The sequence below is a fragment of the Pieris brassicae genome, chromosome 8, assembly GCF_905147105.1.
Source record: "Pieris brassicae chromosome 8, ilPieBrab1.1, whole genome shotgun sequence".
In the NCBI taxonomy this organism is placed as follows: Eukaryota; Metazoa; Arthropoda; class Insecta; order Lepidoptera; family Pieridae; genus Pieris; species Pieris brassicae.
Genome location: NC_059672.1, coordinates 20,588,424 through 20,601,287, shown reverse-complemented (window position 1 = coordinate 20,601,287; position 12,864 = coordinate 20,588,424). Strand labels below are relative to the sequence as shown.

General features: G+C 38.8%; 1 protein-coding gene across 2 annotated transcripts in view; it reads right to left on the bottom strand.

Moving 5' to 3' along the window:
- Positions 1-8,081, bottom strand: part of LOC123713809 — a 149,128-nt gene extending 141,047 nt beyond the window's left edge. For both annotated transcript variants that reach the window (XM_045667676.1, XM_045667677.1), the window contains exon 1: positions 7,906-8,081. The gene's annotated coding sequence lies outside the window, so the exon portion shown is untranslated. The remainder of the gene's footprint in view (positions 1-7,905) is intronic.
- Positions 8,082-12,864: the final 4,783 nt, after the last annotated feature.

Genomic DNA, 12,864 nt, shown 5'->3' with positions numbered 1-12,864 from the left:
CGCAAACAGGGTTCTGAGATCGCTCTCTAGTATGACCTTGGCGGGAGGGAGGTACACCGACGCGATAATAATCGGCTGATGGCCGGTCATGGCTACGCGCAACACAGAGCACTCTATGTTGGTAAGGGAGGGCGGGTCTAACGGCGAGCAGTGAAGCGCTCGTCTATAATAAATGAGCGTACCGCCTTTCGCCGTAGGTCGGTCGTTTCGCACTACGTTGTAATTTGCGAATCTGGGAGCGCGAACGCTGGGCTTGAGGAAAGATTCCTGTACTAGGAAAATATCTATTTGGTGGCGAACGAGGAAATCTCGAACCAAATCTGCCTGCGGCTTGAAACCGTTTGCATTGAAAGTCACCACGGACAGTGATCGAGCCTTGATCCTAGACGTGGTCGTAGCTATTGCGGTGTGGTGGAGTCTGCAAATTGTCGCACGGACTTAAGGAGCTGGACGTGCTCGATTACGAGTTGCTTCTTGTCTTCCGCGTTGTTGGCGGATTTGAAAGCCTCGGAGAAGGCGACAAGAGCGTCGATGTCTAGCGCGTCTACGATACCAAACGCGAGATTTAAGGCGTCGCGGACCTTTTCTGATTCCGCGGCGGCCTCCGCCGTGTGGCTGAGGGCTTTAGCCGGAGGGCTCACCTTGCGTGTGGGCCTCTCCGTTATGACGGGGGTCGGCGCCGGCGCCTGGGAAGGCTTTACGGCTGCCGATTTTGTTGGCAGAGGCGGGAAGGCCTCTGACGTGAGCTGGGGAGGGCCCTCCGTAACGGGGGGCTTGGTCCAGGCACTATTCCTAGGAGGTGGGGCCGGCACGTACGTGGGCTTTGCTCCCGCGCCACGACGGACCGCATCGCGCCCCGCCGTGCGCCCAGACGCCGGCTTATGCGCCTTGGGGGCACGAGGGCACCCGCGATAATTCGCTGGGTGGCCCTGTTGCCCGCAAAGCACGCACGCCGGTGGCTCAGCGCACGGAAGCGTTCTTTTGCAGTCCGCCGTGCCGTGGTCGCCTAGGCACTTTACGCACCGTGCCCTAGCGAAACAGTTACGGGCCGCATGCCCGTAGAGTTGACAGCGGTGACACTGTCGTGTGAAGGAATGTTTGAGGGGGGTTTCAACCCTCAGCCCCGAGAGCTTGCAACACTCTCTCAGGCTAAATATCTTTTTCCCACTCGGGGTGGGATCGAGGACAACGAGTACCATGTCGTACTCTTCTTTAGTTGTTCTCTTGAGCATGCGGAATACATCCCTTACGGGGTATCCCTGCTCGACAAGGTCCGATTGGACTATCCCGGAGTCTATTTCCTTTGGGATGCCCTTAATGACTACCCTTAGGACGCGCTCCTCGGGTAGGGGGAAGGTGTGGCCACCGATACCTTCAGAGCGAAGGTATGAAGTTAAAAATCTATGGTGGTCGGATGAAAAGACCTGAACGCAAAGGTTATCCCTGAGCGTTCGGGCCTTGTAATTTATCGACTTTGTGTCGAGAATTTTGGAAAGGGCCGGCCAGGCACCCTTGTCCCTAACGTATACGGGCGGGGGGGTTTTAATGCGGTCCGCGGGGGCGGGGGGCGCAGGTTTTCCCGATAATAGGGAACTAAGATCCCTCTTCGGAGGGTTGGCGGCTTGAGTGGGCCTTTTGGCGGGGGGACCGCCGTTGGCCGAACGCTTTTTCTTCCGACCGACGGTTTGAAAGCCGTCGCTTTCGGAAGATGAGATTAATGCGGCTTCGTCATCTGTTACCGCCGGAGCGGATTGGGTCGACATGACCGAAGAGGGGCGTGAATTTTGTCCCGTCTCCTCATCGCTGGCGCTTCCCACTTCAGGGAGTGGTGAGCGCGAGCGCGAGCGAGATCGGGTAACGGGTCGAGATGCCTTCCCGGAGGCATTTTTCTTCGCCTTACGCGGCGATGGCGACGGCGAACGCGGTGAATCCGCGGTTACGGACTCGTTAAAAGCCCGCAATGCGTCGGGGAAGCGCTCTTGGAGAAAGAGCAGAATTCTTCTTATGTCAGGGGGTGGATCCCCGGACGCCATTCTGAAGGCGGGAAGCCAACAGGTTGACGACGGGTGTGTGTACCTAGTTTGCCTAAGTGAGGTGAGTACCTAAGCTAGTGATTTTGCCCTACAATGTGGTGTGTCTCCGCTGGTGATAGCGGAGGTGTGGTTTGTCACCGACCTAACCAGCCCGTAGGAGATTGGGTATAAGAGCCCCTACGGATGTGACAGGACCCGTCCAACAGTGGACCTGTGTTTAGCCGGTTGCTAGAGAGTAGTTGGCGTACCTACTCCCCAATACGTGCCTACTAGGAGGCCCGGCCGTGCACAGGACTTGGAGGAAGCGGAGGGGCTGTTACGCGCCTTGAAAAAGGCACGGTGTATGCACCCCGGACAAAAACACTCCCGCACAAGGCGTTAACCCACAGATAACCGTTTGGCACCGTTAGGTGGCTATCTGAGGGCCGCAGGTAAACCCGCGTTCATAAAATGCAGCCTTCAACCCGATGTCCAAACACCGAAGACGCGAAGCGACCAATGAGAGGGCGGCAGGCAGCAAGGCAGCGATCGGGCTGACCAATGAGAGGGCAGCAGGCAGCAAGCAGCAAGGCAGCGGTCGGACAGCGCGTGCGCACTGTACAACGGCAAGCGGCGATGACTCACTCGGAGCGAGCGAGATGGCACTACAGCACTGATGACTCACACGGAGAGAGCACTGGAGCAGACGTCCGCACGGGTCGGCGGTCGGAAGCGAAGTGTGTGCCTGAGTTGGGAGCACGCGCTGCATTATATTGGTTATGTAGTGGGGATCGAGTGACACATCGTACGATCGTTCGACTAATCGCCCGTTGCACGTTGTTTTACAAAACATTGATAGTGGCGCCATCAGTTTTACAAAACATTGATAGTGGCGCCGTCAGTTTTACAAAACATTGACGCGTAAAATAATAAGTGAACGATAACCAAACGGCTTGTGCGCTCTGATTGGTTGAATAAGTAACTAACCTGACCGTAGAATCTTACGAATGGATAACCCCTAGTTTATAAATTCACCAAGACTATTATTTATTTACCACCATTTTGTGTTCTCGTCCATAGGCAATCGCCATAATCAGATATTTTTTGATGTTTATTTGGGTTGGGTGCGATTCCAGTTGGTAGAAACTGGACTTTTATTTTATGTTAGTTTCTCTGGTCTAGGTCTAGTTGCCATCTTTTTAGGCGAATTTCAACATCTCCTGGAGTTAACAGATTCTTAGCATGTTTATTTGTACGTTTATTTAACCCTTCCCTGTATCTACTACTGTTTTTGCGGATTACCTACTTCCTATACGGCTAGCATCACCAGCTTTCGATGTTGGAAAAGCTTGCACAGCCCCAGGGTTATGTCAAGATTGGTTGTATGAGGGCCTTGTAAAAAGTTTGTGGGCAGTGGTACTTATCCAGAGCTTAATATACTAGGTAGTGAGCTGATCAATTGAAAAGATAGCATTGTTATGTGCCTATGTGATACCTAATCCGCATAAAATGAACCTATAAAATCCTATCCATCCTAATAAAATGGGAAAGTTAATATTTTAATTACTTTTATTATGTAACATTTATGTTTACCATAATTGTCATGTATTTTAGAAAATATATCTTGTAAAACATACTGTACATATAGCATTATACCTGATGTGACCTTTAAAAAATAAATAGAAAATAACTATTAACTTTGGCACTTGACAATGTTAATAGTTATTTTCTATTATGAGCCTACTCCTTTAATATTTGAATTTAATTTAAACTCTATTAAAGATAACGTGACAAGCACCATGTCAACCAAAACCGACTTAAAAACACATACAACATCGGTTCAATTTAAGTTCAAATATTCTTCTCAGTTAAATGTGAAATTATAGAATTTGAACTAAAATGTACATAAATAAATTTGATTTCAATTCATTCGTTTAAACAAACCTAAGAATATCTGAGTGGCTAATGCAATCAGAAGCGATTGACTTTAGTAATTGGCAGTGTCGGGGAGTCGTTAGTAAACGGTTTCAAAGAAAACAGCGCCCCTTCAACAGCCCTTAACATCAATAACCACCCTACGTGACCAAGTATCTTGGTCTGTCACTATACCAGCTAATACTATAAAAACTATGTAAACGCTTATCAATAGCTATTTTAAAAACACATGATGAAGGTATTGTATAGCCTTTCATAGACTCACTCAATCACAAACATCCAGAAATTTTTGATTCACAACGAACTAAACCCCATTAAGTTTCTAAGTAGGAATAATCAGCCACAAATGCAAGAAAATTGAAAATATCGTTTGTGTCAATACATTAAAATGAAAATAAATAATTGAATAACAAAGTTAACAATTATAAAAAAAAATATTTTAATGGTGACACTATGACACGGGCAAAAATAAGTTAATAATCCATACTCGTATATCTGTTTTAAGATATGTCATAAGATTGTATACGTCATGTTCATGACAAGATCATTTGCAAATTTAATTAGATTTTCGCAAGAATTGAGAAAAGTTTTCTCGTCTTCTCATATTAACAAAGTTGGAAGACATCTTAGAATACGTATGGCATCTCATTAAAATGATCAGTAAGGTCTCAAATAAATAATAAAGAAAATACAAGACCTCTGTCACCAGATCTAGTATCGCTAATCTCCATCAAAATTAGTGCATCTATTGACCGATGTAGTCACACCAAATCCCACAGGTCCATGTTGTAATATGTAGCAATTTCTTAAAACGTCAAAATAATAAAGCTTGAAACTATCTACCTAATGGCTGACCATGCGCCATACTCGTGAACGGGTGCTACTTGTGGTGAACGGTCGTACTTTAATTCGTATATGTGGTGATTAGTTATTTTTACTTCGTATTTGCGTGATGTTCCAACGAGAATGTAAGTGCGTGCTCCTATTTCACCATGCCTCCTGCTGATAGAGGACAAATCTTTGTTTTTAATTAATTTATTATTATTACTTAAGATGTTATGTGGAACATGGTGTAATGGTTGCAGCTCCATACAAACGTTGTGTAAAACAAAAACTTGGCGATTAAAAAGAGTGGCGGAGAGTTTATTGCCAGTTCTTCTCTTCCGTTCCCTTGATTTGAGAACTGCAATTTATATACATTTCTATTTTTGACGTTCATAAGTGTACATTTTGTTACCTATGATGAAATGAATTTGAATTTAATAGCTGTTAATAACTTAAATGAAACGTACTTTAAAAGATAAATTACAACAAAAAACAACTTTATATGTAAAGACTAGTTAATATCACAACTTTCCGAAAAATCACGTGAATATACACCGAAATGATTTGTATCGAAATATATTTTTTAAACCATGACATGAAAATTTTATGAAAAATAATGGAATGCGCCATAGTTTTCTGGTCTACTGCATCCACGTGTAAACGTTTAATTGGTGTCTGGTTTCGACCCTTCGGTCACAATCAAATGTCTACGTACTAATTGATCAATGTTCAAATAACATTTTATTGTTAAATCAAAAACTTTGTACAAGCTTTGAATCGGCAAAGGCTAATTGAATTCAACCTCCTCGCCTCTGTAACTGTTTTGAATGATTGTATATACGAAAAAAACCTTCACGACACAGATTACTGGATTAATCATTATTATAAGTGTATTTAAATAGCTAAAAACTGATTAATAACTATACATAGATACGGGCAGGAAGTTCACCTTGTTGCCAGAAGGCTCGTAAGTTCGTTGCCGGACTTTATAAAAACAATAAAACCTTAACAACTATAAATCAATTAAAATATATACATATTCAAAATATATTAAACTGTACTACATCTATTTGAGATTAAGGCTATAAAATGTATAGAAAACAAATGTTATATATGCATCTCATTCGCTAGAGAAAATAGAATTGAACAAAGTTTCTCGTCTTTCGTATACGTCTGGGAAATGAGTTTTGTTTAGAGTGTGAATAAAAATAAAACCACATCAAGTTTGCTAGAGATCTTTCTCTGAAATGCTTGACATGTTAAAGCAAAGCGGACACAAGACTTTGACGCAAAGAAACCGCACACACAATATAATTACTTAGTATGATTTACATTTTATCATCCTCTCCATGTCAGTTGCATGGAACTCACTCCTAAATCTATGCTCATAGTAATTGTCCAAGTAATCACTGATGAACGTGATTCGTGAATTTACTATCGATACTTGAATTGATTTATTATATACAATTGATCTGTATTGTCGCGTAGACGTAGACCTAGTTTTATAGCGTTAAGGCCGCCCGATAGTTGGTGCCCTCCTAATCACGTTTTATATCATTATATTACCATAGCGTTCAATAAATGAGCATTGTTTTTCCATAATTTATAATCTTAAATTATTACTATAGACAAATGAAAACTTCCCGAGAAAGAAAATACGGAAGGAAAACAATGATTTAAAAGAAAACTCGTTTATTATTCACAGTACGCTTCTTAACCAGATGAATTATTAAGTTTTATCTTCATTACTTGGTGTTAAAAATGGAATTGTATGAACGTACTGCCCTCCGTGACTCAGTGGGTAACGCAAACGATTATAGCGTGGGCCTTTTGGTTCGATTCTTCGAGATTCACTGATTCGAAACGATGGGTAGAGAGAAAATGCTCCCAAGTGATCAAAGCACACGCAATAGACAACTCTCTACAGAAAATAACTTTGTCAAAAAAGTAAATACAATAAAATTATTATGAGTTATATTACCTACTAGCTTTTGAACTGTGAATCGTACGGAAAAACATCCTTCTTTGTTATATCAAACTAAAAAATCGAACCTAAGTTTACCATTTAATTATCACAAAAAATCAATGGCAATTGTGATGATAGCCTGATGCAGAGATTCGTTCGGTTCCAGGATCCGCGATAAGGCTAATGTGTTACCTATGTCAGCCTGTATTACTTATAGTGCATATAACGTTCGAATATGAAAACCTGCAGTCATATTATGTATTAAACCATTTAAACTATATAAATTCTCTAGTAGCTACTAGTCTGAAGTAGTATACGTTTTGAAATACGCAGAGTTAGGCCGTACCCATAAAATTACTTTGGGTGTCCATTCTGCCGCATTCTGAGGCCTTAGGGACACTTTCGAATTCTACCGGGTCTGAACTCGAAGGCCCACAATACAAAGCTTGTCGACATGAAAACGAACCGTTACAGTCTAGTTCACAAGCTTTGTGCGTATTTAATCAGCGTAAAGCTATCCAACTCGTTTACAATACAATGTACATACTTACAGTACATGTATACATACTACCTTTAATGAACGAAGGACCTTTGTAATTAATAGTAAATAGGCACAGGTATAGAAACGTAATAATGATTTCTAATTAATTTGCATGGTAACACTGTATGTAGGCGACAATGTTACAAAATTCAAAAACCTTTGCCTTTATCCAGGTTAATCATGTTAAGAGTTATCAGAACTAGAATAGGAATCTAGTCAAGAGCACGCTTACGAATTCAATTTCTTTACAATGTTACAAGAAGCTTTATATACCTACGTTATAATAATCAAACCTTCAATTGGCATTATTGGCAACTTTAGTCGAACAAATTAAAAGTAAAAAAATATATATTAAAAATACAGATATTAATTCTTACTTAAATATCTTGCATAAATTTTACACGGTATAATGAAGTTAGAGTTACGGAAGCGATAAATGGGTTTGCTATCTTATAGGCAACAATTTTAATAATTTAAATTTGTAAAAGTAAGATACAACAAAAAAATTGCTCCTGAAGAAATATACAAGTTATTCCTAAATCTAAATAAGTTAAATTAGAACCTCATTACCACTTCAATAAACCCAAAATATCTAATAAACATAATATCGCATTGCAGTTACTTACGTAAGTTTTCTAAACGCGCCAACTCGACAAGAAATTCACTAAACTAAAATATATAAAAAACTTATATATTTACTTATTCAAAACTAATTAAAAAACATGAGAAATGTGAACACAAATTACGAAATTGCACTAGTTTGAAAAGATCGAAGGATTACTACCCCGTTTGCGACACATACATCACGTCAAGCGGACGACAACGAACTGAAATTCAAAATTGCCGATTCAATGTTGCCAGCTTTCGTAAAATTAAGACCTTAGATTTGTTGTCAAAATTCCCTAGGATACAGAAAATTCATTTCTAGACTCTACAAATCCCTAGACATTTGTATAAATAAAAAAATAATAATTTAATAAAAACTCAAACAAAGAAAGAAAGAGTAAAAATTAATATACAGATATAAATACATATAATATCCATGACCAAGATGAATTGAGCTACGTTGGTACCTTTACTTAAAATTCAGCATTTAGTGTGATTTGTCACTCTTTTACATAAAAACGGGCAAGAGGCTGCTCTGATGTTAAGTGATACCGCCGCCCATGGACACTCACACTACCAAAAGGCTCGAAAGTGCGTTGCCGGCCTTTCGAGAATTGCTACGCTCTTTTCTTGAGTACCTTAAGTCGAATTGGTTTGTAATACCTCAGTGGGCAGCTGGTTCCACATAGTGGAAGTGGAAAAAACTGCCTTAAATGAATTATTAGCAATTACATCAACTAAAAGTGACTTTCGTTATTGCTTCTTGTTTATACTGGAAGTTTGACAAATCTATCAAAAAAATATAATATACCAAAATATTTGCAAAAAATGCCTACCTAACATTAAAATTTACTAAATCTAGCGAGAAAGGCCTTAAAGTGGCAACACTGTGCCGATTGCGTGTAAGCCCGAAGCCGATGCGAGGGTGGATAGGGAGAACGGGGGAAATGAATGGAATGGCCGACAGTAGGGTGACCGTGTTTACACGTTTTTCTTTGAAATTAGTAAGAGATATGTTCAGCACGTTTTGTTATAGCATTTATGTAATACTCAATTGAACAGGTTTTTACGAGCGAGATTATCCCTAAAATTTTCTCCATGTATAATTTATAAAATAAAAATAAAATACTTTCGTGAATTGATATTTGACTTGAAAGCAAACTTGCTGAGTTTGATAATATTGGAACACGGTCTGTGTTGAATGTCGTGAACGTATGTGTGAACACACAACGCAATAAACACGATAGATAGAACATGTAACCACCTGCAATTATAATTATTTAGTTCCTGTGACGTTTTCCTTTGATTATCTGTAAATTGCTGTCAAATGTGGTGAACCCCTTACGTTTAGTTTCTACTACAAGTTGTTCCCGTAATGAACGACTTAACAATATTAAGTTTAAACAAAGTTAGCACATAAGTGTCCGGTAGAAATAGTGCCTCTGTATTATTCGCAAAGTTAACTTTACAGAAAACTTAAAAAAAATTAATAGAAATTCATTCAACGGCTTTCGAACTAGTCTGAACTTTTGCTAATATACAATACTTATTAACGTAACTCTCCGAGTAGATTTTATAAACAAAACATTATATAATTAGTGTAATAACTTTAAAATACTTTAACGGCCTTAATCTGAATCGTCCTTTAAAAATTATGAGACCCAGGAACGTTGGGTTTAAGCTACAAATTTTAATTTGCGATTAATTAATCATTGGTGATTTGAGCTCGCCAGTCCCCATTCGTTTAAAGGTGATTTTTATATATCTTAAATATATTGCAGTAAAGTTAAACGGGTAAGTCTGTCACCGGTCAGTAGGTTCCTATTTCGTTAAAGTGTCTGTTGCTTAAGTGTGTATCATAAAAACGTATTATATTATAGATAACCTTTTTTGATTAAGCTAATAGAAATACAATCGTTACATAACCTATGGCACTTTAAAGAATTATCTACTTAATTTTTGTATAAAAACATTACGTTACTCTTTACGCGCGTAGGTACTCAATCACAAACAAAACAAATTCATGCAATACTAATGGGAGTACTAGGGGAGCGTTTCTCTGTCCATTCCTTTGACACCCTCCCTAAACTGAAAGTTATAGGCATACACTAGCTAAACAATGGACAAAGACGAAATTTCATCATCTAGACATATATTGAAAATTATGGCATCTGTTTGTTTAATACTAAAGCTTAAATTTTGGTGGTCATTCAGTTCTTTTACCGCTACAATTAGTACCAAATATACCTTCATATAATTGTATATCATATTCAAACGTAGGATATAATATTATTTCGTAATAGTTAATAATTATTAGGAACATAATGCCATCTTTTGAGTTATGAAATCATTATTATAACATTCATAAATTACGTTGTACTTAAGTTGTAAAAAAGTTGTACAGATGGCAGTATGTTGTGTTACGTTACATTATATGTGACACTAGCTGCCCCCGCGAACTTCGTTCCTCCTTAATGTGGTTTTAGTTAGCCTTAATACCGTGACACGAAAGAATAATTTCACTGTATTATCGTCACTATAATTTGAATTTGATTTACACTTCGGTCTAAGTAACACGTGGTTGGCTATGTTAAAACCAAAAATTTAAAAAGTAGTAATAATTGAATTTCACGGTATTTCGTTTAATGCAAAATAAATTTAATTTATACTTTAGCCTCATTAACACATGGTAATCATCATATTGAATAATTGTAGCTTATATGACACGTTTGTCGGTTTACCATAGCAGTGCCATCTATTGATTACTTACTCAATCCAGTCGAAAAGTATCGACATCTGTTAGAATCTTTTGGAGATAACAGATAATTGTGACTGTCAATTAATTATAGACAAATAATTTGCAATAAAATTGCGACTATAATTAAAGATCTAAGCTATCCTATCTCTTAAGTTGGACTAGACAGCTCACGGTGTGCCAATTTAATTTAAAATCGGTTAAGTACTTTAGGAGTCCATCGCGGACAAACATCGTGACAGGAGATTTATATATATTAAGATTACTCATAAACTAATAGAGTTTCTTACTATTACAATACCTATAACTGAATAATTTTCATATTTGTAGGGACATACACTATCATATCATTGAAGTACTTAATCATAATCTTATCGGACATAATACAGCGACAAAGTTAGGTTTTTAAAAAATTCAACGCAACTATAATGATTCCATTCGTTTATTTAAATTTTGACAGGTCACGCACATGAAGTTTCACAATAATATTCTGTAGAATGTACTACAGAGAATACCGTACTTCATGTACGGTCACCGCCCACTTAGTGATGTGCCATTCGTAAGGAATGACCATAGACTATAAAAATCCTTCGAAATAATTCGATTTCATAAATTATTTTGTTTATGCAATGAAATAATTACGCTGTAATCTACCATACCTAGTGATAGAATCAAAGTTTTTCGCTGTTTATAAATTTAAAATAATGGTTTAAACTTACAGAAGTTGGTTCAGTTGAAGCCTTTATACTACAGGGTGCCTTTGAATTCATTCTCAATCATTTGAGGGTAAATAAAACATGAACTAATGAACACATCCACATGAATTTTAAGGGTAATACTACAAAACTGAAATAATTAAAACAACTAAAATAGGTACTGTATTCACAATTTATTTTTTAAACATCGTCTGATTCTTCTCCATCTGAACTCGAATCATCATCGCTCGAGTTCTTAGTGACATTAATGACTAATTCCCGTATAGTTATATTGTCAAATGCAACATCTCGATCCCAATCCGACATTATCAGGTTTTTTGTTTTCTCCACTACACTCGCAAAGTTTTCAGGCGTCACACTTTCGCACGCTTTTATTAATAAATCCAGCATTTTTGTTGCGGTGAAAGGGGGACTTGTGTTATTCCTCGCAGCATGTCCTTTAACTTGTGCCCAGATGAGTTCTACTGCATTATATTGGCAGTGATATGGGGGAATTCTGACAACGGTATGTCCATGCTCTGCAGCCATTTCGTCTATTACGTATCGTTTTGGCTGCTTCTTTCTTTTTAATATTTTTAGTAACTCTACTTTTAGTAGTGACTCGTCCACCTCTTCTCCATTGTCACGGAGCCAGTTTATTATTTCGTGTTTTCTGTTAGCCTGCGTTGGCATTTTATTAATTTGACGAGAGTGATAAGGTGCATTGTCAATAAATATTATTGATGGCTCTTCGAGTGATGTAAGCATTTCTCTGAACCACTTTTCGTACACTTCTGAATTCATCTCCTTGTGGTAGTCTCCTGTTTTCTGGGATTTGAAAGCTAAAAGAGCATCTGGCACAAATCCTTTTACGGTTCCTGCATGGCAAATAATGAGTCGTTCACCTTGCGGAAGTGGAGCCAGCAGTGTCGTCAGTCCAAGTTTTTGTCACCGTATGATTCGCATTGAGCCAAGTTTCATCAGTAAAAACAACATTCGACCAGTCTTCAATTTTTTTCGCTTTTCTTAAAAAGCCGCATCGATTCAAAGCAATATCATTGCGTTCCATTAAAATTTTTCTTTTGTCACATTTTTTGTATAAGAATCCAATCTTTTTCAATAGCTTTGCCAAAGAAGATTTTTGACCACAGAACAAACCACTGTTTCGTAAAGACTGTACTAGTTTTTTCAATGTCTGAATCTCTTTTCTGTGGTAATAGTCGTAAATATGACGACGAATAGCATCAGCGTCAAAACTGTCAACTGCTGTCACTTTAAAAGGCTGACGTTTTTTCTTAGGTGTAGACGGCTTGTTCTGTTCCAAGCCACTGCTGCCGAAGGCTTCTTTTGTTATTTTTGCCACTGTTGGAGCACTAATACCCAATGCTGCTGCAACGCGGTCTCGAGCTTGAGTCACTGGTAAAAGAGGTCCGCCATTACGACTCTCCTTTTCAAAGCAACCACGAAGTCGCAACACAAACTCTCTTGTTTGTCCTTTAAGCACCTTTTCTTTTGGCATTTTTACAGTA